A 27,905-nucleotide genomic window follows, 5' to 3' on the forward strand; every position below is an offset into this window, starting at 1 on the left:
ACTCAGGCAGTGAAGGATTTTAATAACTCAGGGTGTGCAGGGTTTTAATAACTCAGGGTGTGCAGGGTTTTAATAACTCAGTGTGTGCAGGGTTTTGATAACTCAGTGTGTGCAGGGTTTTAATAACTCAGGGTGTGCAGGGTTTTAATAACTCAGTGTGTGTAGGGTTTTAATAACTCAGTGTGTGCAGGGTTTGAATAACTCAGGCAGTGCAGGATTTTAATAACTCAGTGTGTGCAGGGTTCGAATAACTCAGGGTGTGCAGGGTTTTAATAACTCAGTGTGTGCAGGGTTTGAATAACTCAGGCAGTGCAGGGTTTGAATAACTCAGTGTGTGCAGGGTTCGAATAAATCAGGGTGTGCAGGGTTTGAATAACTCAGTGTGTGCAGGGTTTTAATAACTCAGGGTGTGCTCAAGGTGTGCAGGGATTGAATAACTCAGGCAGTGCAGGATTTTAATAACTCAGTGTGTGCTCAAGGTGTGCAGGTTTTAATAACTCAGTATGTGCAGCGTTTTAATAACTCAGGGTGTGCAGGGTTTTAATAACTCAGTGTGTACAGGGTTTCAATAACTCAGGGTGTGCTCAAGGTGTGCAGGGTTTTAATAACTCAGGGTGTGTTCAAGGTGTGCAGGTATTAATAACTCAGTATGTGCAGGGTTTTAATAACTCAGGGTGTGCAGGGTTTTAATAACTCAGTGTGTGCAGTGTTTTAATAACTCAGGGTGTGCAGGGTTTTAATAACCCAGGGTGTGCAGGATTTTAATAACTCAGGGTGTGCTCAAGGTGTGCAGAGTTTTAATAACTCAGTGTGTGCAGGGTTTTAATAACTCAGGGCATGCAGCATTTTAATAACTCAGGGTGTGCAGGGTTTCAATAACTCAGGGTGTGCAGGGTTTTAATAACTCAGGGTGTGCTCAAGGTGTGCAGGGTTTTAATAACTCAGTGTGTGCAGGGATTTAATAATTCAGGGTGTGCAGGGTTTTAATAACTCAGGGTGTGCTCAAGGTGGGCAGGGTTTTAATAACTCAGGGTGTGCAGGGTTTTAATAACTCAGGGTGTGCTCAAGGTGTGCAGGGTTTTAATAACTCAGGGTGTGCTCAAGGTGGGCAGGGTTTTAATAACTCAAGGTGTGCAGGGTTTTAATAACTCAGGGTGTGCTCAAGGTGTGCAGGGTTTTAATAACTCAGGGTGTGCAGGGTTTTAATAACACAGGGTGTGCTAGGTTTTAATAACTCAGGCAGTGCAGGGTTTGAATAACTCAGTGTGTGCAGGGTTCGAATAAATCAGGGTGTGCAGGGTTTGAATAACTCAGTGTGTGCAGGGTTTTAATAACTCAGGGTGTGCTCAAGGTGTGCAGGGATTGAATAACTCAGGCAGTGCAGGATTTTAATAACTCAGTGTGTGCTCAAGGTGTGCAGGTTTTAATAACTCAGTATGTGCAGCGTTTTAATAACTCAGGGTGTGCAGGGTTTTAATAACTCAGTGTGTGCAGGGTTTCAATAACTCAGGGTGTGCTCAAGGTGTGCAGGTATTAATAACTCAGTATGTGCAGGGTTTTAATAACTCAGGGTGTGCAGGGTTTTAATAACTCAGTGTGTGCAGTGTTTTAATAACTCAGGGTGTGTTCAAGGTGTGCAGGTATTAATAACTCAGTATGTGCAGGGTTTTAATAACTCAGGGTGTGCAGGGTTTTAATAACTCAGTGTGTGCAGTGTTTTAATAACTCAGGGTGTGCAGGGTTTTAATAACTCAGGGTGTGCAGGGTTTTAATAACTCAGTGTGTGCAGTGTTTTAATAACTCAGGGTGTGCAGGATTTTAATAACTCAGGGTGTGCTCAAGGTGTGCTGGGTTTTAATAACTCAGTGTGTGCAGGGTTTTAATAACTCAGGGCATGCAGCATTTTAATAACTCAGGGTGTGCAGGGTTTCAATAACTCAGGGTGTGCAGGGTTTTAATAACTCAGGGTGTGCTCAAGGTGTGCAGGGTTTTAATAACTCAGTGTGTGCAGGGATTTAATAATTCAGGGTGTGCAGGGTTTTAATAACTCAGGGTGTGCTCAAGGTGGGCAGGGTTTTAATAACTCAGGGTGTGCAGGGTTTTAATAACTCAGGGTGTGCTCAAGGTGTGCAGGGTTTTAATAACTCAGGGTGTGCTCAAGGTGGGCAGGGTTTTAATAACTCAGGGTGTGCAGGGTTTTAATAACTCAGGGTGTGCTCAAGGTGTACAGGGTTTTAATAACTCAGGGTGTGCAGGGTTTTAATAACTCAGGGTGGGCTCAAGGTGTGCAGGGTTTTAATAACTCAGGGTGTGCTCAAGGTGGGCAGGGTTTTAATAACTCAAGGTGTGCAGGGTTTTAATAACTCAGGGTGTGCTCAAGGTGTGCAGGGTTTTAATAACTCAGTGTGTGCAGGGATTTAATAATTCAGGGTGTGCAGGGTTTTAATAACTCAGGGTGTGCTCAAGGTGGGCAGGGTTTTAATAACTCAGGGTGTGCAGGGTTTTAATAACTCAGGGTGTGCTCAAGGTGTGCAGGGTTTTAATAACTCAGGGTGTGCTCAAGGTGGGCAGGGTTTTAATAACTCAAGGTGTGCAGGGTTTTAATAACTCAGGGTGTGCTCAAGGTGTGCAGGGTTTTAATAACTCAGGGTGTGCAGGGTTTTAATAACACAGGGTGTGCTAGGTTTTAATAACTCAGGGTGTGCAGGGTTTTAATAACTCAGTGTATGCAGGGTTTTAATAACTCAGGCTGTGCAGGTTTTAATAACTCAGGGTGTGCAGGGTTTTAATAACACAGGGTGTGCTAGGTTTTAATAACTCAGGCAGTGCAGGTTTTAATAACTCAGGCAGTGAAGGATTTTAATAACTCAGGGTGTGCAGGGTTTTAATAACTCAGTGTGTGCAGGGTTTTGATAACTCAGTGTATGCAGGGTTTTGATAACTCAGTGTGTGCAGGGTTTTAATAACTCAGTGTGTGCAGGGTTTTGATAACTCAGTGTATGCAGGGTTTTGATAACTCAGTGTGTGCAGGGTTTTAATAACTCAGGGTGTGCAGGGTTTTAATAACTCAGGGTGTGCAGGGTTTTAATAACACAGGGTGTGCTAGGTTTTAATAACTCAGGGTGTGCAGGGTTTTAATAACTCAGTGTATGCAGGGTTTTAATAACTCAGGCTGTGCAGGTTTTAATAACTCAGGGTGTGCAGGGTTTTAATAACACAGGGTGTGCTAGGTTTTAATAACTCAGGCTGTGCAGGTTTTAATAACTCAGGCAGTGAAGGATTTTAATAACTCAGGGTGTGCAGGGTTTTAATAACTCAGGGTGTGCAGGGTTTTAATAACTCAGTGTGTGCAGGGTTTTGATAACTCAGTGTGTGCAGGGTTTTAATAACTCAGGGTGTGCAGGGTTTTAATAACTCAGTGTGTGTAGGGTTTTAATAACTCAGTGTGTGCAGGGTTTGAATAACTCAGGCAGTGCAGGATTTTAATAACTCAGTGTGTGCAGGGTTCGAATAACTCAGGGTGTGCAGGGTTTTAATAACTCAGTGTGTGCAGGGTTTGAATAACTCAGGCAGTGCAGGGTTTGAATAACTCAGTGTGTGCTGGGTTCGAATAAATCAGGGTGTGCAGGGTTTGAATAACTCAGTGTGTGCAGGGTTTTAATAACTCAGGGTGTGCTCAAGGTGTGCAGGGATTGAATAACTCAGGCAGTGCAGGATTTTAATAACTCAGTGTGTGCTCAAGGTGTGCAGGTTTTAATAACTCAGTATGTGCAGGGTTGTAATAACTCAGGGTGTGCAGGGTTTTAATAACTCAGTGTGTGCAGGGTTTCAATAACTCAGGGTGTGCTCAAGGTGTGCAGGGTTTTAATAACTCAGGGTGTGTTCAAGGTGTGCAGGTATTAATAACTCAGTATGTGCAGGGTTTTAATAACTGAGGGTGTGCAGGGTTTTAATAACTCAGTGTGTGCAGTGTTTTAATAACTCAGGGTGTGCAGGGTTTTAATAACCCAGGGTGTGCAGGATTTTAATAACTCAGGGTGTGCTCAAGGTGTGCAGGGTTTTAATAACTCAGTGTGTGCAGGGTTTTAATAACTCAGGGCATGCAGCATTTTAATAACTCAGGGTGTGCAGGGTTTCAATAACTCAGGGTGTGCAGGGTTTTAATAACTCAGGGTGTGCTCAAGGTGTGCAGGGTTTTAATAACTCAGTGTGTGCAGGGATTTAATAATTCAGGGTGTGCAGGGTTTTAATAACTCAGGGTGTGCTCAAGGTGGGCAGGGTTTTAATAACTCAGGGTGTGCAGGGTTTTAATAACTCAGGGTGTGCTCAAGGTGTGCAGGGTTTTAATAACTCAGGGTGTGCAGGGTTTTAATAACTCAGGGTGTGCTCAAGGTGGGCAGGGTTTTAATAACTCAAGGTGTGCAGGGTTTTAATAACTCAGGGTGTGCTCAAGGTGTGCAGGGTTTTAATAACTCAGGGTGTGCAGGGTTTTAATAACTCAGGGTGTGCAGGGTTTTAATAACTCAGGGCGGGCTCAAGGTGTGCAGGGTTTTAATAACTCAGGGTGTGCTCAAGGTGGGCAGGGTTTTAATAACTCAGGGTGTGCAGGGTTTTAATAACTCAGGGTGTGCTCAAGGTGTGCAGGGTTTTAATAACTCAGGGTGTGCAGGGTTTTAATAACTCAGGGTGTGCTCAAGGTGTGCAGGGTTTTAATAACTCAGGGTGTGCTCAATGTGTGCAGGGTTTTAATAACTCAGGGTGTGCAGGGTTTTAATAACTCAGGGTGTGCTCAAGGTGTGCAGGGTTTTAATAACTCAGGGTGTGCAGGGTTTTAATAACTCAGGGTGTGCTCAAGGTGGGCAGGGTTTTAATAACTCAGGGTGTGCAGGGTTTTAATAACACAGTGTGTGCAGGGTTGTAATAGCTCAGGCAGTGAAGGATTTTAATAACTCAGGGTGTGCAGGGATTTAATAACTCAGGGTGTGCAGAGTTTTAATAATTCAGGGTGTGCTGGGCTTTAATAACTCAGGCAGTGAAGGATTTTAATAACACCGTGTGTGCAGGGTTTTAATAACTCAGGCAGTGAAGGATTTTAATAACTCAGGGGGTGCAGGGTTTTAATAACTCAGGGTGTGCAGGGTTTAAATAACTCAGGGTGTGCAGGGTTTTAATAACTCAGGCTGTTCAGGGTTTAATATCTCAGGGTGTGCAGGGTTTTAATAACTCAGGCTGTTCAGGGTTTAATAACTCAGGGTGTGCAGGGTTTTAATAACTAAGGCAGTGAAGGATTTTAATAACTCAGGGTGTGCAGGGTTTTAATAACTCAGGCTGTTCAGGGTTTAATAAGTCAGGGTGTGCAGGATTTTAATAACTAAGGCAGTGAAGGATTTTAATAACTCAGGGTGTGCAGGGTTTTAATAACTCAGTGTGTGCAGGGTTTTAATAACTCAGGGTGCGCTGGGTTTTAGTAACTCATGCTGTGAAGGATTTTAATAACACAGTGTGTGCAGGGTTTTAATAACTCAGGGTGTGCAAGAATTTCATAAATCAGTATGTGCAGGGTTTTAATAACTCAGTGTGTGCAGGGTTTTAATAACTCAGGGTGTGCTCAAGGTGTGCAGGGATTGAATAACTCAGGCAGTGCAGGATTTTAATAACTCAGTGTGTGCTCAAGGTGTGCAGGTTTTAATAACTCAGTATGTGCAGGGTTTTAATAACTCAGGGTGTGCAGGGTTTTAATAACTCAGTGTGTGCAGGGTTTCAATAACTCAGGGTGTGCTCAAGGTGTGCAGGGTTTTAATAACTCAGGGTGTGCTCAAGGTGTGCAGGTATTAATAACTCAGTATGTTCAGGGTTTTAATAACTCAGGGTGTGCAGGGTTTTAATAACTCAGTGTGTGCAGTGTTTTAATAACTCAGGGTGTGCAGGGTTTTAATAACCCAGGGTGTGCAGGATTGTAACAACTCAGGGTTTGCAGGGTTTTAATAACTCAGGGCATGCAGGATTTTAATAACTCAGGGTGTGCTCAAGGTGTGCAGGGTTTTAATAACTCAGTGTGTGCAGGGATTTAATAATTCAGGGTGTGCAGGGTTTTAATAATTCAGGGTGGGCTCAAGGTGTGCAGGGTTTTAATAACTCAGGGTGTGCAGGGTTTTAATAACTCAGGGTGTGCTCAAGGTGTGCAGGGTTTTAATAACTCAGGGTGTGCTCAAGGTGGGCAGGGTTTTAATAACTCAGGGTGTGCAGGGTTTTAATAACTCAGGGTGTGCTCAAGGTGTGCAGGGTTTTAATAACTCAGGCTGTGCAGGGTTTTAATAACTCAGGGTGTGCTCAAGGTGGGCAGGGTTTTAATAACTCAGGGTGTGCAGGGTTTTAATAACTCAGGGTGTGCTCAAGGTGTGCAGGGTTTTAATAACTCAGGGTGTGCAGGGTTTTAATAACTCAGGGTGTGCAGGGTTTTAATAACTCAAGGCGGGCTCAAGGTGTGCAGGGTTTTAATAACTCAGGGTGTGCTCAAGGTGGGCAGGGTTTTAATAACTCAGGGTGTGCAGGGTTTTAATAACTCAGGGTGTGCTCAAGGTGTGCAGGGTTTTAATAACTCAGGGTGTGCAGGGTTTTAATAACTCAGGGTGTGCTCAAGGTGTGCAGGGTTTTAATAACTCAGGGTGTGCTCAATGTGTGCAGGGTTTTAATAACTCAGGGTGTGCAGGGTTTTAATAACTCAGGGTGTGCTCAAGGTGTGCAGGGTTTTAATAACTCAGGGTGTGCAGGGTTTTAATAACTCAGGGTGTGCTCAAGGTGGGCAGGGTTTTAATAACTCAGGGTGTGCAGGGTTTTAATAACTCAGGGTGTGCAGGGTTTTAATAACACAGTGTGTGCAGGGTTTTAATAGCTCAGGCAGTGAAGGATTTTAATAACTCAGGGTGTGCAGGGATTTAATAACTCAGGGTGTGCAGAGTTTTATTAATTCAGGGTGTGCTGGGCTTTAATAACTCAGGCAGTGAAGGATTTTAATAACACAGTGTGTGCAGGGTTTTAATAACTCAGGCAGTGAAGGATTTTAATAACTCAGGGGGTGCAGGGTTTTAATAACTCAGGGTGTGCAGGGTTTTAATAACTCAGGGTGTGCAGGGTTTTAATAACTCAGGCTGTTCAGGGTTTAATAACTCAGGGTGTGCAGGGTTTTAATAACTCAGGCTGTTCAGGGTTTAATAACTCAGGGTGTGCAGGGTTTTAATAACTAAGGCAGTGAAGGATTTTAATAACTCAGGATGTGCAGGGTTTTAATAACTCAGGCTGTTCAGGGTTTAATAACTCAGGGTGTGCAGGGTTTTAATAACTAAGGCAGTGAAGGATTTTAATAACTCATAGTGTGCAGGGTTTTAATAACTCAGTGTGTGCAGGGTTTTAATAACTCAGGGTGTGCAGGGATTTCATAAATCAGTATGTGCAGGGTTTTAATAACTCAGTGTGTGCAAGGTTTTAATAACTCAGCGTGTGCTCAAGGTGTGCAGGGTTTTAATAACTCAGGGTGTGCTAGGTTTTAATACGTAAGGCAGTGAAGGATTTTAATAACTCAGGCTGTGCAGGGTTTAATAACTCAGGGTGTGCAGGGTTTTAATAACACAGTGTGAGCAGGGTTTTAATAACTCATGGCGTGCAGGGTTTTGATAACTAAGTGTGTGCAGGGTTTTGATAACTCAGGGTGTGCAGGTTTTAATAACTCAGGGTGTGCAGGGTTTTAATAACTCAGGCTGTGCAGGTTTTAATAACTCAGGGTGTGCAGGGTTTTAATAACTCAGGCTGTGCAGGTTTTAATAACTCAGGGTGTGCAGGGTTTTAATAACTCAGGCTGTGCACGTTTTAATAACTCAGGCTGTGCAGGTTTTAATAACTCAGTGTGCGCAGGGTTTTAATAACTCAGGCTGTGCAGGTTTTAATAACTCAGGGTGGGCAGGGTTTAATAACTCAGGGTGTGCAGGGTTTTAATAACTCAGGCTGTGCAGGTTTTAATAACTCAGGGTGTGCAGGGTTTTAATAACTCAGGCTGTGCAGGTTTTAATAACTCAGGGTGTGCAGGGTTTTAATAACTCAGGCAGTGAAGGATTTTAATAACTCAGGGTGTGCAGGGATTTAATAACACAGTGTATGCAGGGTTTTCATAACTCAGTGTGTGCAGGGTTTTAATAACTCAGTGTGTGCAGGGTTTTAATAACTCAGGGTGTGCAGGGTTTGAATAACTCAGTGTGTGCAGGGTTTGAAGAACTCAGGGTGTGCAGGGTTTTAATAACTCAGTGTGTGCTCAAGGTGTGCAGGGTTTGAATAACTCAGGCAGTGCAGGGTTTTAATAAATCAGTGTGTGCAGGGTTTGAAGAACTCAGGGTGTGCAGGGTTTTAATAACTCAGTGTGTGCAGGGTTTGAATAACTCAGGCAGTGCAGGGTTTTAATAACTCAGTGTGTGCAGGGTTTGAATAACTCAGGGTGTGCAGGGTTTGAATAACTCAGTGTGTGCAGGGTTTGAAGAACTCAGGGTGCGCAGGGTTTTAATAACTCAGGGTGTGCAGGGTTTGAATAACTCAGTGTGTGCAGGGTTTGAGGAACTCAGGGTGTGCAGGGTTTTAATAACTCAGGGTGTGCAGGGTTTGAATAACTCAGGGTGTGCAGGGTTTTAATAACTCAGGCTGTGCAGGGTTTAATAACTCAGGGTGTGCTAGGTTTTAATCCGTAAGGCAGTGAAGGATTTTATTAACTCAGGGTGTGCAGGGTTTTAATAACTCAGGGTGTGCAGGGTTTTAATAACACAGGGTGTGCAGGGTTTTAATAACTCAAGGTGTGCAGGGTTTTAATAACACAGGGTGTGCTAGGTTTTAATAACTCAGGCAGTGAAGGATTTTAATAACTCAGGGTGTGCAGGGTTTTAATAACTCAGGGCGTGCAGGGTTTTGATAACTCAGTGTGTGCAGGGTTTTGATAACTCAGTGTGTGCAGGGTTTTGATAACTCAGGGTGTGCAGGTTTTAATAACTCAGGGTGTGCAGGGTTTTAATAACTCAGGCTGTGCAGGTTTTAATAACTCAGGGTGAGCAGGGTTTTAATAACTCAGGCTGTGCAGGTTTTAATAACTCTGGGTGTGCAGGGATTTAATAACACAGTGTGTGCAGGGTTTTCATAACTCAGTGTGTGCAGGGTTTGAATAACTCAGGGTGTGCAGGGTTTTAATAACTCAGGCAGTGAAGGATTTTAATAACTCAGGGTGTGCAGGGATTTAATAACACAGTGTGTGCAGGGTTTTAATACCTCAGGGTGTGCAGGGTTTGAATAACTCAGTGTGTGCAGGGTTTGAAGAACTCAGGGTGGGCAGGGTTTTAATAACTCAGTGTGTGCTCAAGGTGTGCAGGGTTTGAATAACTCAGGGTGTGCAGGGTTTTAATAACTTAGTGTGTGCAGGGTTTGAATAACTCAGGGTGTGCAGGGTTTTAATAACTCAGGGTGTGCAGGGTTTGAATAACTCAGTGTGTGCAGGGTTTTAATAACTCAGTGTGTGCAGGGTTTTAATAACTCAGGGTGTGCAGGGTTTTAATAACTCAGGGTGTGCAGGGTTTTAATAACTGAGGGTGTGCTCAAGGTGTGCAGGGTTTTAATAACTCAGGGTGTGCAGGGTTTTAATAACTCAGGCAGTGAAGGATTTTAATAACTCAGGGTGTGCAGGGTTTTAATAACTCAGGGTGTGCTCAAGGTGTGCAGGATTTTAATAACTCAGGCAGCACAGGATTTTAATAACTCAGTGTGTGCTCAAGGTGTGCAGGGTTTTAAGAACTCAGTGTGTGCAGGGTTTGAATAACTCAGTGTGTGCAGGGTTTGAATAACTCAGTGTGTGCAGGGTTTGAATAACTCAGGGTGTGCAAGGTTTTAATAACTCAGGGTGTGCTCAAGGTGTGCAGAGTTTTAATAACTCAGGGTGTGCTCAAGGTGTGCAGGGTTTTAATAACTCAGGGTGTGCTCAAGGTGTGCAGAGTTTTAATAACTCAGGGTGTGCTCAAGGTGTGCAGGGTTTTAATAACTCAGTGTGTGCAGGGTTTTAATAACTCAGGGTGTGCAGGGTTTTAATCACTCAGTGTGTGCAGGGTTTTAATAACACAGGGTTTGCACAAGGTGTGCAGGGTTTTAATAACTCAGGGAGTGCATGATTTTAATAACTCAGGTTGTGCAGGGTTTTAATAACTCAGGGTGTGCATGATTTTAATAACTCAGGGTGTGCATGGTTTTAATAACTCAGGGTGTGCAGGATTTTAATAACTCAGTGTGTGCAGGGTTTTAATAACTCAGGGTGTGCTCAAGGTGTGCAGGGTTTTAATAACTCAGGGAGTGCAGGATTTTAATAACTCAGTGTGTGCAGGGTTTTAATAACTCAGGGTGTGCAGGGTTTTAATAACTCAGGGTGTGCTCAAGGTGTGCAGGGTTTTAATAACTCAGGGTGTGCAGGGCTTTAATTACTCAGGGTGTGCAGGGTTTTAATAACTCAGGGTGTTCTCAAGGTGTGCAGGGTTTTAATAACTCATGGCGTGCATGGTTTTGATAAGTCAGTGTGTGCAGGGTTTTGATAACTCACTGTGTGCAGGGTTTTGATAACTCAGGGTGTGCAGGTTTTAATAACTCAGCGTGTGCAGGGTTTTAATAACTCAAGCGGTGCAGGTTTTAATAACTCAGGCAGTGCAGGATTTTAATAACTCAGTGTGTGCTCAAGGTGTGCAGGGTTTTAAGAACTCAGTGTGTGCAGGGTTTGAATAACTCAGTGTGTGCAGGGTTTGAACAACTCAGTGTGTGCAGGGTTTTCATAACTCAGTGTGTGCAGAGTTTGAATAACTCAGGGTGTGCAGGGTTTTAAGAACTCAGGCAGTGAAGGATTTTAATAACTCAGGGTGTGCAGGGATTTAATAACACAGTGTGTGCAGGGTTTTCATAACTCAGTGTGTGCAGGGTTTTAATAACTCAGTGTGTGCAGGGTTTTAATACCTCAGGGTGTGCAGGGTTTGAATAACTCAGTGTGTGCAGGGTTTGAAGAACTCAGGGTGGGCAGGGTTTTAATAACTCAGTGTGTGCTCAAGGTGTGCAGGGTTTGAATAACTCAGGGTGTGCAGGGTTTTAATAACTCAGTGTGTGCAGGGTTTGAATAACTCAGGGTGTGCAGGGTTTTAATAACTCAGGGTGTGCAGGGTTTGAATAACTCAGTGTGTGCAGGGTTTGAAGAACTCAGGGTGCGCAGGGTTTAAATAACTCAGGGTGTGCAGGGTTTGAACAACTCAGTGTGTGCAGGGTTTGAAGAACTCAGGGTGTGCAGGGTTTTAATAACTCAGTGTGTGCAGGGTTTGAATAACTCAGGGTGTGCAGGGTTTTAATAACTCAGTGTGTGCAGGGTTTTAATAACTCAGGGTGTGCAGGGTTTTAATAACTCCGGGTGTGCAGGGTTTTAATAACTCAGTGTGTGCAGGGTTTTAATAACTCAGGGTGTGCAGGGTTTCAATAACTCAGTGTGTGCAGGGTTTTAATAACACAGTGTGTGCAGGGTTTTAATAACTCAGGGTGTGCAGGGTTTTAATAACTCAGTGTGTGCAGGGTTTTAATAACTCAGTGTGTGCAGGGTTTTAATAACTCAGTGTGTGCAGGGTTTCAATAACTCAGTGTGTGCAGGGTTTTAATAACTCAGTGTGTGCAGGGTTTTAATAACTCAGGGTGTGCTCAAGGTGTGCAGGGTTTTAATAACTCAGGGTGTGCAGGGTTTTAATAACTCAGGCAGTGAAGGATTTTAATAACTCAGGGTGTGCAGGGTTTTAATAACTGAGGCAGTGAAGGATTTTAATAACTCAGCGTGTGCAAGGTTTTAATAACTCAGGGTGTGCTCAAGGTGTGCAGGATTTTAATAACTCAGGCAGTGCAGGATTTTAATAACTCAGTGTGTGCTCAAGGTGTGCAGGGTTTTAAGAACTCAGTGTGTGCAGGGTTTGAATAACTCAGTGTGTGCAGGGTTTGAATAACTCAGTGTGTGCAGGGTTTGAATAACTCAGGGTGTGCAAGGTTTTAATAACTCAGGGTGTGCTCAAGGTGTGCAGAGTTTTGATAACTCAGGGTGTGCTCAAGGTGTGCAGGGTTTTAATAACTCAGGGTGTGCTCAAGGTGTGCAGAGTTTTAATAACTCAGGGTGTGCTCAAGGTGTGCAGGGTTTTAATAACTCAGGGTGTGCAGGGTTTTAATAACTCAGGGTGTGCAGGGTTTTAATAACTCAGTGTGTGCAGGGTTTTAATAACACAGGGTTTGCACAAGGTGTGCAGGGTTTTAATAACTCAGGGTGTGCAGGATTTGAATAACTCCGGTTGTGCAGAGTTTTAATAACTCAGGGTGTGCATGATTTTAATAACTCAGGGTGTGCATGGTTTTAATAACTCAGGGTGTGCAGGATTTTAATAACTCAGTGTGTGCAGGGTTTTAATAACTCACGGTGTGCAGGGTTTTAATAACTCAGGGTGTGCTCAAGGTGTGCAGGGTTTTAATAACTCAGGGTGTGCAGGGCTTTAATAACTCAGGGTGTGCAGGGTTTTAATAACTCAGGGTGTTCTCAAGGTGTGCAGGGTTTTAATAACTCAGGGCGTGCAGGGTTTTGATAACTCAGTGTGTGCAGGGTTTTGATAACTCAGTGTGTGCAGGGTTTTGATAACTCAGGGTGTGCAGGTTTTAATAACTCAGGGTGTGCAGGGTTTTAATAACTCAGGCTGTGCAGGTTTTAATAACTCAGGGTGTGCAGGGTTTTACTAACTCAGGCTGTGCAGGTTTTAATAACTCTGGGTGTGCAGGGATTTAATAACACAGTGTGTGCAGGGTTTTCATAACTCAGTGTGTGCAGGGTTTGAATAACTCAGGGTGTGCAGGGTTTAAATAACTCAGGCAGTGAAGGATTTTAATAACTCAGGGTGTGCAGGGATTTAATAACACAGTGTGTGCAGGGTTTTCATAACTCAGTGTGTGCAGGGTTTTAATAACTCAGTGTGTGCAGGGTTTTAATACCTCAGGGTGTGCAGGGTTTGAATAACTCAGTGTGTGCAGGGTTTGAAGAACTCAGGGTGTGCAGGGTTTTAATAACTCAGTGTGTGCAGGGTTTGAATAACTCAGTGTGTGCAGGGTTTGAAGAACTCAGGGTGTGCAGGGTTTTAATAACTCAGTGTGTGCAGGGTTTTAATAACTCAGGGTGTGCAGGGTTTTAATAACTCCGGGTGTGCAGGGTTTTAATAACTCAGTGTGTGCAGGGTTTTAATAACTCAGGGTGTGCAGGGTTTCAATAACTCAGTGTGTGCAGGGTTTTAATAACACAGTGTGTGCAGGGTTTTAATAACTCAGGGTGTGCAGGGTTTTAATAACTCAGTGTGTGCAGGGTTTTAATAACTCAGTGTGTGCAGGGTTTTAATAACTCAGTGTGTGCAGGGTTTCAATAACTCAGTGTGTGCAGGGTTTTAATAACTCAGTGTGTGCAGGGTTTTAATAACTCAGGGTGTGCAGGGTTTTAATAACTCAGGGTGTGCAGGGTTTTAATAACTCAGGGTGTGCTCAAGGTGTGCAGGGTTTTAATAACTCAGGGTGTGCAGGGTTTTAATAACTCAGGCAGTGAAGGATTTTAATAACTCAGGGTGTGCAGGGTTTTAATAACTGAGGCAGTGAAGGATTTTAATAACTCAGCGTGTGCAAGGTTTTAATAACTCAGGGTGTGCTCAAGGTGTGCAGGATTTTAATAACTCAGGCAGTGCAGGATTTTAATAACTCAGTGTGTGCTCAAGGTGTGCAGGGTTTTAAGAACTCAGTGTGTGCAGGGTTTGAATAACTCAGTGTGTGCAGGGTTTGAATAACTCAGTGTGTGCAGGGTTTGAATAACTCAGGGTGTGCAAGGTTTTAATAACTCAGGGTGTGCTCAAGGTGTGCAGAGTTTTGATAACTCAGGGTGTGCTCAAGGTGTGCAGGGTTTTAATAACTCAGGGTGTGCTCAAGGTGTGCAGAGTTTTAATAACTCAGGGTGCGCTCAAGGTGTGCAGGGTTTTAATAACTCAGGGTGTGCAGGGTTTTAATAACTCAGGGTGTGCAGGGTTTTAATAACTCAGTGTGTGCAGGGTTTTAATAACACAGGGTTTGCACAAGGTGTGCAGGGTTTTAATAACTCAGGGTGTGCAGGATTTGAATAACTCAGGTTGTGCAGAGTTTTAATAACTCAGGGTGTGCATGATTTTAATAACTCAGGGTGTGCATGGTTTTAATAACTCAGGGTGTGCAGGATTTTAATAACTCAGTGTGTGCAGGGTTTTAATAACTCACGGTGTGCAGGGTTTTAATAACTCAGGGTGTGCTCAAGGTGTGCAGGGTTTTAATAACTCAGGGTGTGCAGGGCTTTAATAACTCAGGGTGTGCAGGGTTTTAATAACTCAGGGTGTTCTCAAGGTGTGCAGGGTTTTAATAACTCAGGGCGTGCAGGGTTTTGATAACTCAGTGTGTGCAGGGTTTTGATAACTCAGTGTGTGCAGGGTTTTGATAACTCAGGGTGTGCAGGTTTTAATAACTCAGGGTGTGCAGGGTTTTAATAACTCAGGCTGTGCAGGTTTTAATAACTCAGGGTGTGCAGGGTTTTAATAACTCAGGCTGTGCAGGTTTTAATAACTCTGGGTGTGCAGGGATTTAATAACACAGTGTGTGCAGGGTTTTCATAACTCAGTGTGTGCAGGGTTTGAATAACTCAGGGTGTGCAGGGTTTAAATAACTCAGGCAGTGAAGGATTTTAATAACTCAGGGTGTGCAGGGATTTAATAACACAGTGTGTGCAGGGTTTTCATAACTCAGTGTGTGCAGGGTTTTAATAACTCAGTGTGTGCAGGGTTTTAATACCTCAGGGTGTGCAGGGTTTGAATAACTCAGTGTGTGCAGGGTTTGAAGAACTCAGGGTGTGCAGGGTTTTAATAACTCAGTGTGTGCAGGGTTTGAATAACTCAGTGTGTGCAGGGTTTGAAGAACTCAGGGTGTGCAGGGTTTTAATAACTCAGTGTGTGCAGGGTTTGAATAACTCAGGGTGTGCAGGGTTTTAATAACTCAGTGTGTGCAGGGTTTTAATAACTCAGGGTGTGCATGGTTTTAATAACTCCGGGTGCGCAGGGTTTTAATAACTCATTGTGTGCAGGGTTTTAATAACTCAGGGTGTGCAGGGTTTCAATAACTCAGTGTGTGCAGGGTTTTAATAACTCAGTGTGTGCTGGGTTTTAATAACTCAGGGTGTGCAGGGTTTTAATAACTCAGGGTGTGCAGGATTGTAATAACTCAGGGTGTGCAGGGTTTCAATAACTCAGGGTGTGCAGGGTTTTAATAACTCAGGGTGTGCTCAAGGTGTGCAGGGTTTTAATAACTCAGTGTGTGCAGGGTTTTAATAACTCAGGGTGTGCAGGGTTTTTAATAACTCAGGGTGTGCAGGGTTTTAATAACTCAGGGTGTGCTCAAGGTGTGCAGGGTTTTAATAACTCAGTGTGTGCAGTGTTTTAATAACTCAGGGTGTGCAGGGTTTTAATAACTCAGGGTGTGCAGGGTTTTAATAACTCAGGGTGTGCAGGGTTTTAATAACTCAGGCAGTGAAGGATTTTAATAACTCAGCGTGTGCAAGGTTTTAATAACTCAGGGTGTGCTCAAGGTGTGCAGGATTTTAATAGCTCAGGCAGTGCAGGATTTTAATAACTCAGTGTGTGCTCAAGGTGTGCAGGGTTTTAAGAACTCAGTGTGTGCAGGGTTTGAATAACTCAGTGTGTGCAGGGTTTGAATAACTCAGTGTGTGCAGGGTTTGAATAACTCAGTGTGTGCAGGGTTTGAATAACTCAGTGTGTGCAGGGTTTTAATAACTCAGGGTGTGCAAGGTTTTAATAACTCAGGGAGTGCTCAAGGTGTGCAGAGTTTTAATAACTCAGAGTGTGCTCAAGGTGTGCAGGGTTTTAATAACTCAGGGTGTGCTCAAGGTGTGCAGAGTTTTAATAACAACAGGGTGTGCTCAAGGTGTGCAGGGTTTTAATAACTCAGGGTGTGCAGGGTTTTAATAACTCAGTGTGCGCAGGGTTTTAATAACTCAGGGTGTGCAGGATTTTAATAGCTCAGGTTGTGCAGGGTTTTAATAACTCAGGGTGTGCATGGTTTTAATAACTCAGGGTGTGCATGGTTTTAATAACTCAGGGTGTGCAGGATTTAATAACTCAGGGTGTGCAGGGTTTTAATAACTCAGGGTGTGCTCAAGGTGTGCAGGGTTTTAATAACTCAATGTGTGCAGGGTTTAATAACTCAGGGTGTGCAGGGTTTTAATAACTCAGGGTGTGCTCAAGGTGTGCAGGGTTTTAAAAACTCAGGGTGTGCAGGGTTTTAATAACTCAGGGTGTGCAGGGTTTTAATAACTCAGGGTGTTCTCAAGGTGTGCAGGGTTTTAATAACTCAGGGTGCGCAGGGTTTTAATAACTCAGGGCGTGCAGGGTTTTAATAACTCAGGGCATGCAGGATTTTAATAACTCAGGGTGTGCAGGGTTTCAATAATTCAGTGTGTGCAGGGTTTGAATAACTCAGTGTGTGCAGGGTTTGAATAACTCAGGGTGTGCTCAAGGTGTGCAGGGTTTTAATAACTCAGTGTGTGCAGGGTTTTAATAACTCAGGGTGTGCAGGATTTTAATAACTCAGGGTGTGCAGGGTTTTAATAACTCAGGGTGTGCAGGGTTTTCATAACTCAGTGTGTGCAGGGTTTGATTAACTCAGGGTTTGCAGGGTTTGAATAACTCAGTGTGTGCAGGGTTTGAATAACTCAGTGTGTGCAGGGTTTTAATAACTCAGGGTGTGCAGGGTTTTAATAACTCAGGGTGTGCAGGGTTTGAATAACTCAGGCAGTGCAGCATTATAATAACTCAGTGTGTGCTCAAGGTGTGCAGGGTTTTAATAACTCAGGGTGTGCAGGGTTTTAATAACTCAGGGTGTTCTCAAGGTGTGCAGGGTTTTAATAACTCAGGGTGTGCAGGGTTTTAATAACTCAGGGCGTGCAGGGTTTTAATAACTCAGGGCGTGCAGGATTTTAATAACTCAGGGTGTGCAGGGTTTCAATAACTCAGTGTGTGCAGGGTTTGAATAACTCAGTGTGTGCAGGGTTTGAATAACTCAGGCAGTGCAGGGTTTTAATAACTCAGGGTGTGCAGGGTTTTAATAACTCAGTGTGTGCAGGGTTTGAATAACTCAGGGTTTGCAGGGTTTGAATAACTCAGTGTGTGCAGGGTTTGAATAACTCAGTGTGTGCAGGGTTTTAATAACTCAGGGTGTGCAGGGTTTTAATAACTCAGGGTGTGCAGGGTTTTAATAACTCAGTGTGCGCAGGGTTTTAATAACTCAGGGCGTGCATGGTTGGAATAACTCAGTGTGTGCAGGGTTTGAATAACTCAGTGTGTGCAGGGTTTGAATAACTCAGGGTGTGCAGGGTTTTAATAACTCAGTGTGTGCACGGTTTTAATAACTCAGGGTGTGCTAAAGGTGTGCAGGTTTTAATAACTCAGTGTGTGCAGGGTTTGAATAACTTAGGGTGTGCAGGGTTTTAATAACTCAGTGTGTGCAGGGTTTTAATAACTCAGGGTGTGCAGGGTTTTAATAACTGAGGCAGTGAAGGATTTTAATAACTCAGCGTGTGCAAGGTTTTAATAACTCAGGGTGTGCTCAAGGTGTGCAGGATTTTAATAACTCAGGCAGTGCAGGATTTTAATAACTCAGTGTGTGCTCAAGGTGTGCAGGGGTTTAATAACTCAGGGTGTGCAGGATTTTAATAACTCAGGGTGTGCATGGTTTTAATAACTCAGGGTGTGCAGGGTTTTCATAACTCAGTGTGTGCAGGGTTTGAATAACTCAGTGTGTGCAGGGTTTTAATAACTCAGTGTGTGCAGGGTTTTAATACCTCAGGGTGTGCAGGGTTTGAAGAACTCAGTGTGTGCAGGGTTTGAAGAACTCAGGGTGTGCAGGGTTTTAATAACTCAGTGTGTGCAGGGTTTGAATAACTCAGTGTGTGCTGGGTTTGAAGAACTCAGGGTGTGCAGGGTTTTAATAACTCAGTGTGTGCAGGGTTTGAATAACTCAGGGTGTGCAGGGTTTTAATAACTCAGTGTATGCAGGGTTTTAATAACTCAGGGTGTGCAGGGTTTTAATAACTCCGGGTGTGCAGGGTTTTAATAACTCATTGTGTGCAGGGTTTTAATAACTCAGGGTGTGCAGGGTGTTAATAACTCAGGGCGTGCAGGATTTTAATAACTCAGGGTGTGCAGGGTTTCAATAACTCAGTGTGTGCAGGGTTTTAATAACTCAGGCTGTGCAGGTTTTAATAACTCTGGGTGTGCAGGGATTTAATAACACAGTGTGTGCAGGGTTTTCATAACTCAGTGTGTGCAGGGTTTTAATAACTCAGGGTGTGCAGGGTTTTAATAACTCAGGGTGTGCTCAAGGTGTGCAGGGTTTTAAAAACTCAGGGTGTGCAGGGTTTTAATAACTCAGGGTGTTCTCAAGGTGTGCAGGGTTTTAATAACTCAGGGTGTGCAGGGTTTGAATAACTCAGTGTGTGCAGGGTTTGAATAACTCAGTGTGTGCAGGGTTTGAATAACTCAGTGTGTGCAGGGTTTTAATAACTCAGGGTGTGCAAGGTTTTAATAACTCAGGGAGTGCTCAAGGTGTGCAGAGTTTTAATAACTCAGAGTGTGCTCAAGGTGTGCAGGGTTTTAATAACTCAGGGTGTGCTCAAGGTGTGCAGAGTTTTAATAACAACAGGGTGTGCTCAAGGTGTGCAGGGTTTTAATAACTCAGGGTGTGCAGGGTTTTAATAACTCAGTGTGCGCAGGGTTTTAATAACTCAGGGTGTGCAGGATTTTAATAGCTCAGGTTGTGCAGGGTTTTAATAACTCAGGGTGTGCATGGTTTTAATAACTCAGGGTGTGCATGGTTTTAATAACTCAGGGTGTGCAGGATTTAATAACTCAGGGTGTGCAGGGTTTTAATAACTCAGGGTGTGCTCAAGGTGTGCAGGGTTTTAATAACTCAATGTGTGCAGGGTTTAATAACTCAGGGTGTGCAGGGTTTTAATAACTCAGGGTGTGCTCAAGGTGTGCAGGGTTTTAAAAACTCAGGGTGTGCAGGGTTTTAATAACTCAGGGTGTGCAGGGTTTTAATAACTCAGGGTGTTCTCAAGGTGTGCAGGGTTTTAATAACTCAGGGTGCGCAGGGTTTTAATAACTCAGGGCGTGCAGGGTTTTAATAACTCAGGGCATGCAGGATTTTAATAACTCAGGGTGTGCAGGGTTTCAATAATTCAGTGTGTGCAGGGTTTGAATAACTCAGTGTGTGCAGGGTTTGAATAACTCAGGGTGTGCTCAAGGTGTGCAGGGTTTTAATAACTCAGTGTGTGCAGGGTTTTAATAACTCAGGGTGTGCAGGATTTTAATAACTCAGGGTGTGCAGGGTTTTAATAACTCAGGGTGTGCAGGGTTTTCATAACTCAGTGTGTGCAGGGTTTGATTAACTCAGGGTTTGCAGGGTTTGAATAACTCAGTGTGTGCAGGGTTTGAATAACTCAGTGTGTGCAGGGTTTTAATAACTCAGGGTGTGCAGGGTTTTAATAACTCAGGGTGTGCAGGGTTTGAATAACTCAGGCAGTGCAGCATTATAATAACTCAGTGTGTGCTCAAGGTGTGCAGGGTTTTAATAACTCAGGGTGTGCAGGGTTTTAATAACTCAGGGTGTTCTCAAGGTGTGCAGGGTTTTAATAACTCAGGGTGTGCAGGGTTTTAATAACTCAGGGCGTGCAGGGTTTTAATAACTCAGGGCGTGCAGGATTTTAATAACTCAGGGTGTGCAGGGTTTCAATAACTCAGTGTGTGCAGGGTTTGAATAACTCAGTGTGTGCAGGGTTTGAATAACTCAGGCAGTGCAGGGTTTTAATAACTCAGGGTGTGCAGGGTTTTAATAACTCAGTGTGTGCAGGGTTTGAATAACTCAGGGTTTGCAGGGTTTGAATAACTCAGTGTGTGCAGGGTTTGAATAACTCAGTGTGTGCAGGGTTTTAATAACTCAGTGTGTGCAGGGTTTTAATAACTCAGGGTGTGCAGGGTTTTAATAACTCAGTGTGCGCAGGGTTTTAATAACTCAGGGCGTGCATGGTTGGAATAACTCAGTGTGTGCAGGGTTTGAATAACTCAGTGTGTGCAGGGTTTGAATAACTCAGGGTGTGCAGGGTTTTAATAACTCAGTGTGTGCACGGTTTTAATAACTCAGGGTGTGCTAAAGGTGTGCAGGTTTTAATAACTCAGTGTGTGCAGGGTTTGAATAACTTAGGGTGTGCAGGGTTTTAATAACTCAGTGTGTGCAGGGTTTTAATAACTCAGGGTGTGCAGGGTTTTAATAACTGAGGCAGTGAAGGATTTTAATAACTCAGCGTGTGCAAGGTTTTAATAACTCAGGGTGTGCTCAAGGTGTGCAGGATTTTAATAACTCAGGCAGTGCAGGATTTTAATAACTCAGTGTGTGCTCAAGGTGTGCAGGGGTTTAATAACTCAGGGTGTGCAGGATTTTAATAACTCAGGGTGTGCATGGTTTTAATAACTCAGGGTGTGCAGGGTTTTCATAACTCAGTGTGTGCAGGGTTTGAATAACTCAGTGTGTGCAGGGTTTTAATAACTCAGTGTGTGCAGGGTTTTAATACCTCAGGGTGTGCAGGGTTTGAAGAACTCAGTGTGTGCAGGGTTTGAAGAACTCAGGGTGTGCAGGGTTTTAATAACTCAGTGTGTGCAGGGTTTGAATAACTCAGTGTGTGCTGGGTTTGAAGAACTCAGGGTGTGCAGGGTTTTAATAACTCAGTGTGTGCAGGGTTTGAATAACTCAGGGTGTGCAGGGTTTTAATAACTCAGTGTATGCAGGGTTTTAATAACTCAGGGTGTGCAGGGTTTTAATAACTCCGGGTGTGCAGGGTTTTAATAACTCATTGTGTGCAGGGTTTTAATAACTCAGGGTGTGCAGGGTGTTAATAACTCAGGGCGTGCAGGATTTTAATAACTCAGGGTGTGCAGGGTTTCAATAACTCAGTGTGTGCAGGGTTTTAATAACTCAGGCTGTGCAGGTTTTAATAACTCTGGGTGTGCAGGGATTTAATAACACAGTGTGTGCAGGGTTTTCATAACTCAGTGTGTGCAGGGTTTTAATAACTCAGGGTGTGCAGGGTTTTAATAACTCAGGGTGTGCTCAAGGTGTGCAGGGTTTTAAAAACTCAGGGTGTGCAGGGTTTTAATAACTCAGGGTGTTCTCAAGGTGTGCAGGGTTTTAATAACTCAGGGTGTGCAGGGTTTTAATAACTCAGGGCGTGCAGGGTTTTAATAACTCAGGGCATGCAGGATTTTAATAACTCAGGGTGTGCAGGGTTTCAATAACTCAGTGTGTGCAGGGTTTGAATAACTCAGTGTGTGCAGGGTTTGAATAACTCAGGGTGTGCTCAAGGTGTGCAGGGTTTTAATAACTCAGTGTGTGCAGGGGTTTAATAACTCAGGGTGTGCAGGATTTTAATAACTCAGGGTGTGCATGGTTTTAATAACTCAGGGTGTGCAGGGTTTTCATAACTCAGTGTGTGCAGGGTTTGAATAACTCAGGGTTTGCAGGGTTTGAATAACTCAGTGTGTGCAGGGTTTGAATAACTCAGTGTGTGCAGGGTTTTAATAACTCAGGGTGTGCAGGGTTTTAATAACTCAGGGTGTGCAGGGTTTGAATAACTCAGGCAGTGCAGCATTATAATAACTCAGTGTGTGCTCAAGGTGTGCAGGGTTTTAATAACTCAGGGTGTGCAGGGTTTTAATAACTCAGGGTGTTCTCAAGGTGTGCAGGGTTTTAATAACTCAGGGCGTGCAGGGTTTTAATAACTCAGGGCGTGCAGGATTTTAATAACTCAGGGTGTGCAGGGTTTCAATAACTCAGTGTGTGCAGGGTTTGAATAACTCAGTGTGTGCAGGGTTTGAATAACTCAGGCAGTGCAGGGTTTTAATAACTCAGGGTGTGCAGGGTTTTAATAACTCAGTGTGTGCAGGGTTTGAATAACTCAGGGTTTGCAGGGTTTGAATAACTCAGTGTGTGCAGGGTTTGAATAACTCAGTGTGTGCAGGGTTTTAATAACTCAGTGTGTGCAGGGTTTTAATAACTCAGGGTGTGCAGGGTTTTAATAACTCAGTGTGCGCAGGGTTTTAATAACTCAGGGTGTGCATGGTTGGAATAACTCAGTGTGTGCAGGGTTTGAATAACTCAGGGTGTGCAGGGTTTTAATAACTCAGTGTGTGCACGGTTTTAATAACTCAGGGTGTGCTAAAGGTGTGCAGGTTTTAATAACTCAGTGTGTGCAGGGTTTGAATAACTCAGGGTGTGCCGGGTTTTAATAACTCAGTGTGTGCAGGGTTTTAATAACTCAGGGTGTGCAGGGTTTTAATAACTGAGGCAGTGAAGGATTTTAATAACTCAGCGTGTGCAAGGTTTTAATAACTCAGGGTGTGCTCAAGGTGTGCAGGATTTTAATAACTCAGGCAGTGCAGGATTTTAATAACTCAGTGTGTGCTCAAGGTGTGCAGGGTTTTAAGAACTCAGTGTGTGCAGGCTTTGAATAACTCAGTGTGTTCAGGGTTTGAATAACTCAGTGTCTGCAGGGTTTGAATAACTCAGTGTGTGCAGGGTTTGAATAACTCAGTGTGTGCAGGGTTTTAATAACTCAGTGTGTGCAGGGTTTTAATACCTCAGGGTGTGCAGGGTTTGAATAACTCAGTGTGTGCAGGGTTTGAAGAACTCAGGGTGTGCAGGGTTTTAATAACTCAGTGTGTGCAGGGTTTGAATAACTCAGTGTGTGCAGGGTTTGAAGAACTCAGGGTGTGCAGGGTTTTAATAACTCAGTGTGTGCAGGGTTTGAATAACTCAGGGTGTGCAGGGTTTTAATAACTCAGTGTATGCAGGGTTTTAATAACTCAGGGTGTGCAGGGTTTTAATAACTCCGGGTGTGCAGGGTTTTAATAACTCATTGTGTGCAGGGTTTTAATAACTCAGGGTGTGCAGGGTGTTAATAACTCAGGGCGTGCAGGATTTTAATAACTCAGGGTGTGCAGGGTTTCAATAACTCAGGGTGTGCAGGGTTTTAATAACTCAGTGTGTGCAGGGTTTTAATAACTCAGGGTGTGCAGGGTTTTACTAACTCAGGGTGTGCAGGATTGTAATAACTCAGGGTGTGCAGGGTTTTAATAACTCAGGGTGTGCGGGATTGTAATAACTCAGGGTGTGCAGGGTTTCAATAACTCAGGGTGTGCAGGGTTTTAATAACTCAGGGTGTGCTCAAGGTGTGCAGGGTTTTAATAACTCAGTGTGTGCAGGGTTTTAATAACTCAGGGTGTGCAGGGTTTTAATAACTCAGGGTGTGCAGGGTTTTAATAACTCAGGGTGTGCTCAAGGTGTGCAGGGTTTTAATAACTCAGTGTGTGCAGGGTTTTAATAACTCAGTGTGTGCAGGGTTTTAATAACTCAGGGTGTGCAGGGTTTTACTAACTCAGGGTGTGCAGGATTGTAATAACTCAGGGTGTGCAGGGTTTTAATAACTCAGGGTGTGCAGGATTGTAATAACTCAGGGTGTGCAGGGTTTCAATAACTCAGGGTGTGCAGGGTTTTAATAACTCAGGGTGTGCTCAAGGTGTGCAGGGTTTTAATAACTCAGTGTGTGCAGGGTTTTAATAACTCAGGGTGTGCAGGGTTTTAATAACTCAGGGTGTGCAGGGTTTTAATAACTCAGGGTGTGCTCAAGGTGTGCAGGGTTTTAATAACTCAGGGTGTGCAGGGTTTTAATAACTCAGGTTGTGCAGGGTTTTAATAACTCAGGGTGTTCTCAAGGTGTGCAGGGTTTTAATAACTCAGGGTGTGCAGGATTTTAATAACTCAGTGTGTGCAGGGTTTTAATAACTCAGGGTGTGCAGGATTTTAATAACTCAGGGTGTGCAGGGTTTGAATAACTCAGTGTGTGCAGGATTTTAATAACTCAGTGTGTGCAGGGTTTGAATAACTCAGGGTTTGCAGGGTTTGAATAACTCAGTGTGTGCAGGGTTTGAATAACTCAGTGTGTGCAGGGTTTGAATAACTCAGGGTTTGCAGGGTTTGAATAACTCAGTGTGTGCAGGGTTTGAATAACTCAGGGTGTGCAGGGTTTTAATAACTCAGGGTGTGCAGGGTTTGAATAACTCAGGCAGTGCAGCATTATAATAACTCAGTGTGTGCTCAAGGTCTGCAGGGTTTTAATAACTCAGGGTGTGCAGGGTTTTAATAACACAGGGTGTGCAGGGTTTTAACAACTCAGGGTGTTCTCAAGGTGTGCAGGGTTTTAATAACTCAGGGTGTGCAGGGTTTTAATAACTCAGGGCGTGCAGGGTTTTAATAACTCAGGGCGTGCAGGATTTTAATAACTCAGGGTGTGCAGGGTTTCAATAACTCAGTGTGTGCAGGGTTTGAATAACTCAGTGTGTGCAGGGTTTTAATAACTCAGTGTGTGCAGGGTTTGAATAACTCAGTGTGTGCAGGGTTTTAATAACTCAGTGTGTACAGGGTTTTAATAACTCAGTGTGTGCAGGGTTTGAATAACTCAGGCAGTGCAGGGTTTTAATAACTCAGGGTGTGCAGGGTTTTAATAACTCAGTGTGTGCAGGGTTTGAATAACTCAGGGTTTGCAGGGTTTGAATAACTCAGTGTGTGCAGGGTTTGAATAACTCAGTGTGTGCAGGGTTTTAATAACTCAGTGTGTGCAGGGTTTTAATAACTCAGGGTGTGCAGGGTTTAATAACTCAGTGTGCGCAGGGTTTTAATAACTCAGGGTGTGCATGGTTGCAATAACTCAGTGTGTGCAGGGTTGGAATAACTCAGTGTGTGCAGGGTTTGAATAACTCAGTGTGTGCAGGGTTTGAATAACTCAGGGTGTGCAGGGTTTTAATAACTCAGTGTGTGCACGGTTTTAATAACTCAGGGTGTGCTAAAGGTGTGCAGGTTTTAATAACTCAGTGTGTGCAGGGTTTGAATAACTCAGGGTGTGCAGGGTTTTAATAACTCAGTGTGTGCAGGGTTTTAATAACTCAGGGTCTGCAGGGTTTTAATAACTGAGGCAGTGAAGGATTTTAATAACTCAGCGTGTGCAAGGTTTTAATAACTCAGGGTGTGCTCAAGGTGTGCAGGATTTTAATAATTCAGGCAGTGCAGGATTTTAATAACTCAGTGTGTGCTCAAGGTGTGCAGGGTTTTAAGAACTCAGTGAGTGCAGGGTTTGAATAACTCAGTGTGTGCAGGGTTTGAATAACTCAGTGTGTGCAGGGTTTGAATAACTCAGTGTGTGCAGGGTTTGAATAACTCAGTGTGTGCAGGGTTTGAATAACTCAGTGTGTGCAGGGTTTTAATACCTCAGGGTGTGCAGGGTTTGAATAACTCAGTGTGTGCAGGGTTTGAATAACTCAGTGTGTGCAGGGTTTGAAGAACTCAGGGTGTGCAGGGTTTTAATAACTCAGTGTGTGCAGGGTTTGAATAACTCAGTATGTGCAGGGTTTGAAGAACTCAGGGTGTGCAGGGTTTTAATAAGTCAGGGTGTGCAGGGTTTGAATAACTCAGGGTGTGCAGGGTTTTAATAACTCCGGGTGTGCAGGGTTTTAATAACTCATTGTGTGCAGGGTTTTAATAACTCATTGTGTGCAGGGTTTTAATAACTCAGGGTGTGCAGGGTTTTAATAACTCCGGGTGTGCAGGGTTTTAATAACTCATTGTGTGCAGGGTTTTAATAACTCAGGGTGTGCAGGGTGTTAATAACTCAGGGCGTGCAGGATTTTAATAACTCAGGGTGTGCAGGGTTTCAATAACTCAGTGTGTGCAGGGTTTCAATAACTCAGTGTGTGCAGGGTTTCAATAACTCAGTGTGTGCAGGGTTTTAATAACTCAGTGTGTGCAGGGTTTTAATAACTCAGGGTGTGCAGGGTTTTACTAACTCAGGGTGTGCAGGATTGTAATAACTCAGGGTGTGCAGGGTTTCAATAACTCAGGGTGTGCTCAAGGTGTGCAGGGTTTTAATAACTCAGTGTGTGCAGGGTTTTAATAACTCAGGGTGTGCAGGGTTTTAATAACTCAGGGTGTGCAGGGTTTTAATAACTCAGGGTGTGCTCAAGGTGTGCAGGGTTTTAATAACTCAGTGTGTGCAGGGTTTTAATAACTCAGGGTGTGCAGGGTTTTAATAACTCAGTGTGTGCAGGGTTTGAAGAACTCAGGGTGTGCAGGGTTTTAATAACTCAGTGTGTGCAGGGTTTGAATAACTCAGGGTGTGCAGGGTTTTAATAACTCAGTGTGTGCAGGGTTTGAATAACTCAGGGTGAGCAGGGTTTTAATAACTCAGTGTGTGCAGGGTTTTAATAACTCAGGGTGTGCAGGGTTTTAATAACTCCGGGTGTGCAGGGTTTTAATAACTCATTGTGTGCAGGGTTTTAATAACTCAGGGTGTGCAGGATTTTAATAACTCAGGGTGTGCAGGGTTTCAATAACTCAGTGTGTGCAGGGTTTTAATAACTCAGGGTGTGCAGGGTTTTAATAATTCAGGGTGTGCAGGGTTTGAATAACTCAGGGTGTGCAGGGTTTGAATAACTCAGGGTGTGCAGGGTTTTGATAACTCAGTGTGTGCAGGGTTTGAATAACTCAGGGTGTGCAGGGTTTTAATAACTCAGTGTGTGCAGGGTTTTAATAACTCAGGGTGTGCAGGGTTTTAATAACTCCGGGTGTGCAGGGTTTTAATAACTCATTGTGTGCAGGGTTTTAATAACTCAGCGTGTGCAGGGTGTTAATAACTCAGGGCGTGCAGGATTTTAATAACTCAGGGTGTGCAGGGTTTCAATAACTCAGTGTGGGCAGGGTTTTAATAACTCAGTGTGTGCAGGGTTTTAATAACTCAGGGTGTGCAGGGTTTTAATAACTCAGGGTGTGCAGGATTGTAATAACTCAGGGTGTGCAGGGTTTCAATAACTCAGGGTGTGCAGGGTTTTAATAACTCAGGGTGTGCTCAAGGTGTGCAGGGTTTTAATAACTCAGTGTGTGCAGGGTTTCATTATCACAGGGTTTGCACAAGGTGTGCAGGGTGTCAATAACTCAAGGTGTGCAGGGTTTCAATAACTCAGGGTGTGCAGGGTTTTAATAACTCAGGGTGTGCAGGGTTTTAATAACTCAGGGTGTGCAGGGTTTTAATAACTCAGGGTGTGCTCAAGGTGTGCAGGGTTTTAATAACTCAGTGTGTGCAGGGTTTTAATAACTCAGGGTGTGCAGGGTTTTAATAACTCAGTGTGTGCAGGGTTTCATTATCACAGGGTTTGCACAAGGTGTGCAGGGTGTCAATAACTCAAGGTGTGCAGGGTTTCAATAACTCAGGGTGTGCAGGGTTTCAATAACTCAGGGTGTGCAGGGTTTTAATAACTCAGGGTGTGCAGGGTTTTAATAACTCAGGGTGTGCAGGGTTTTAATAACTCAGGGTGTGCTCAAGGTGTGCAGGGTTTTAATAACTCAGTGTGTGCAGGGTTTTAATAACTCAGGGTGTGCAGGGTTTTAATAACTCAGGGTGTGCAGGGTTTTAATAACTCAGGGTGTGCAGGATTTTAATAACTCAGTGTGTGCTCAAGGTGTGCAGGGTTTGAATAACTCAGTGTGTGCAGGGTTTGAATAACTCAGTGTGTGCAGGGTTTGAATAACTCAGTGTGTGCAGGGTTTTAATAACTCAGGGTGTGCAAGGTTTTAATAACTCAGTGTGTGCTCAAGGTGTGCAGAGTTTTAATAAC

This window comes from Heterodontus francisci, chromosome 20 (assembly GCF_036365525.1).
Source record: "Heterodontus francisci isolate sHetFra1 chromosome 20, sHetFra1.hap1, whole genome shotgun sequence".
Classification (NCBI taxonomy): domain Eukaryota; kingdom Metazoa; phylum Chordata; class Chondrichthyes; order Heterodontiformes; family Heterodontidae; genus Heterodontus; species Heterodontus francisci.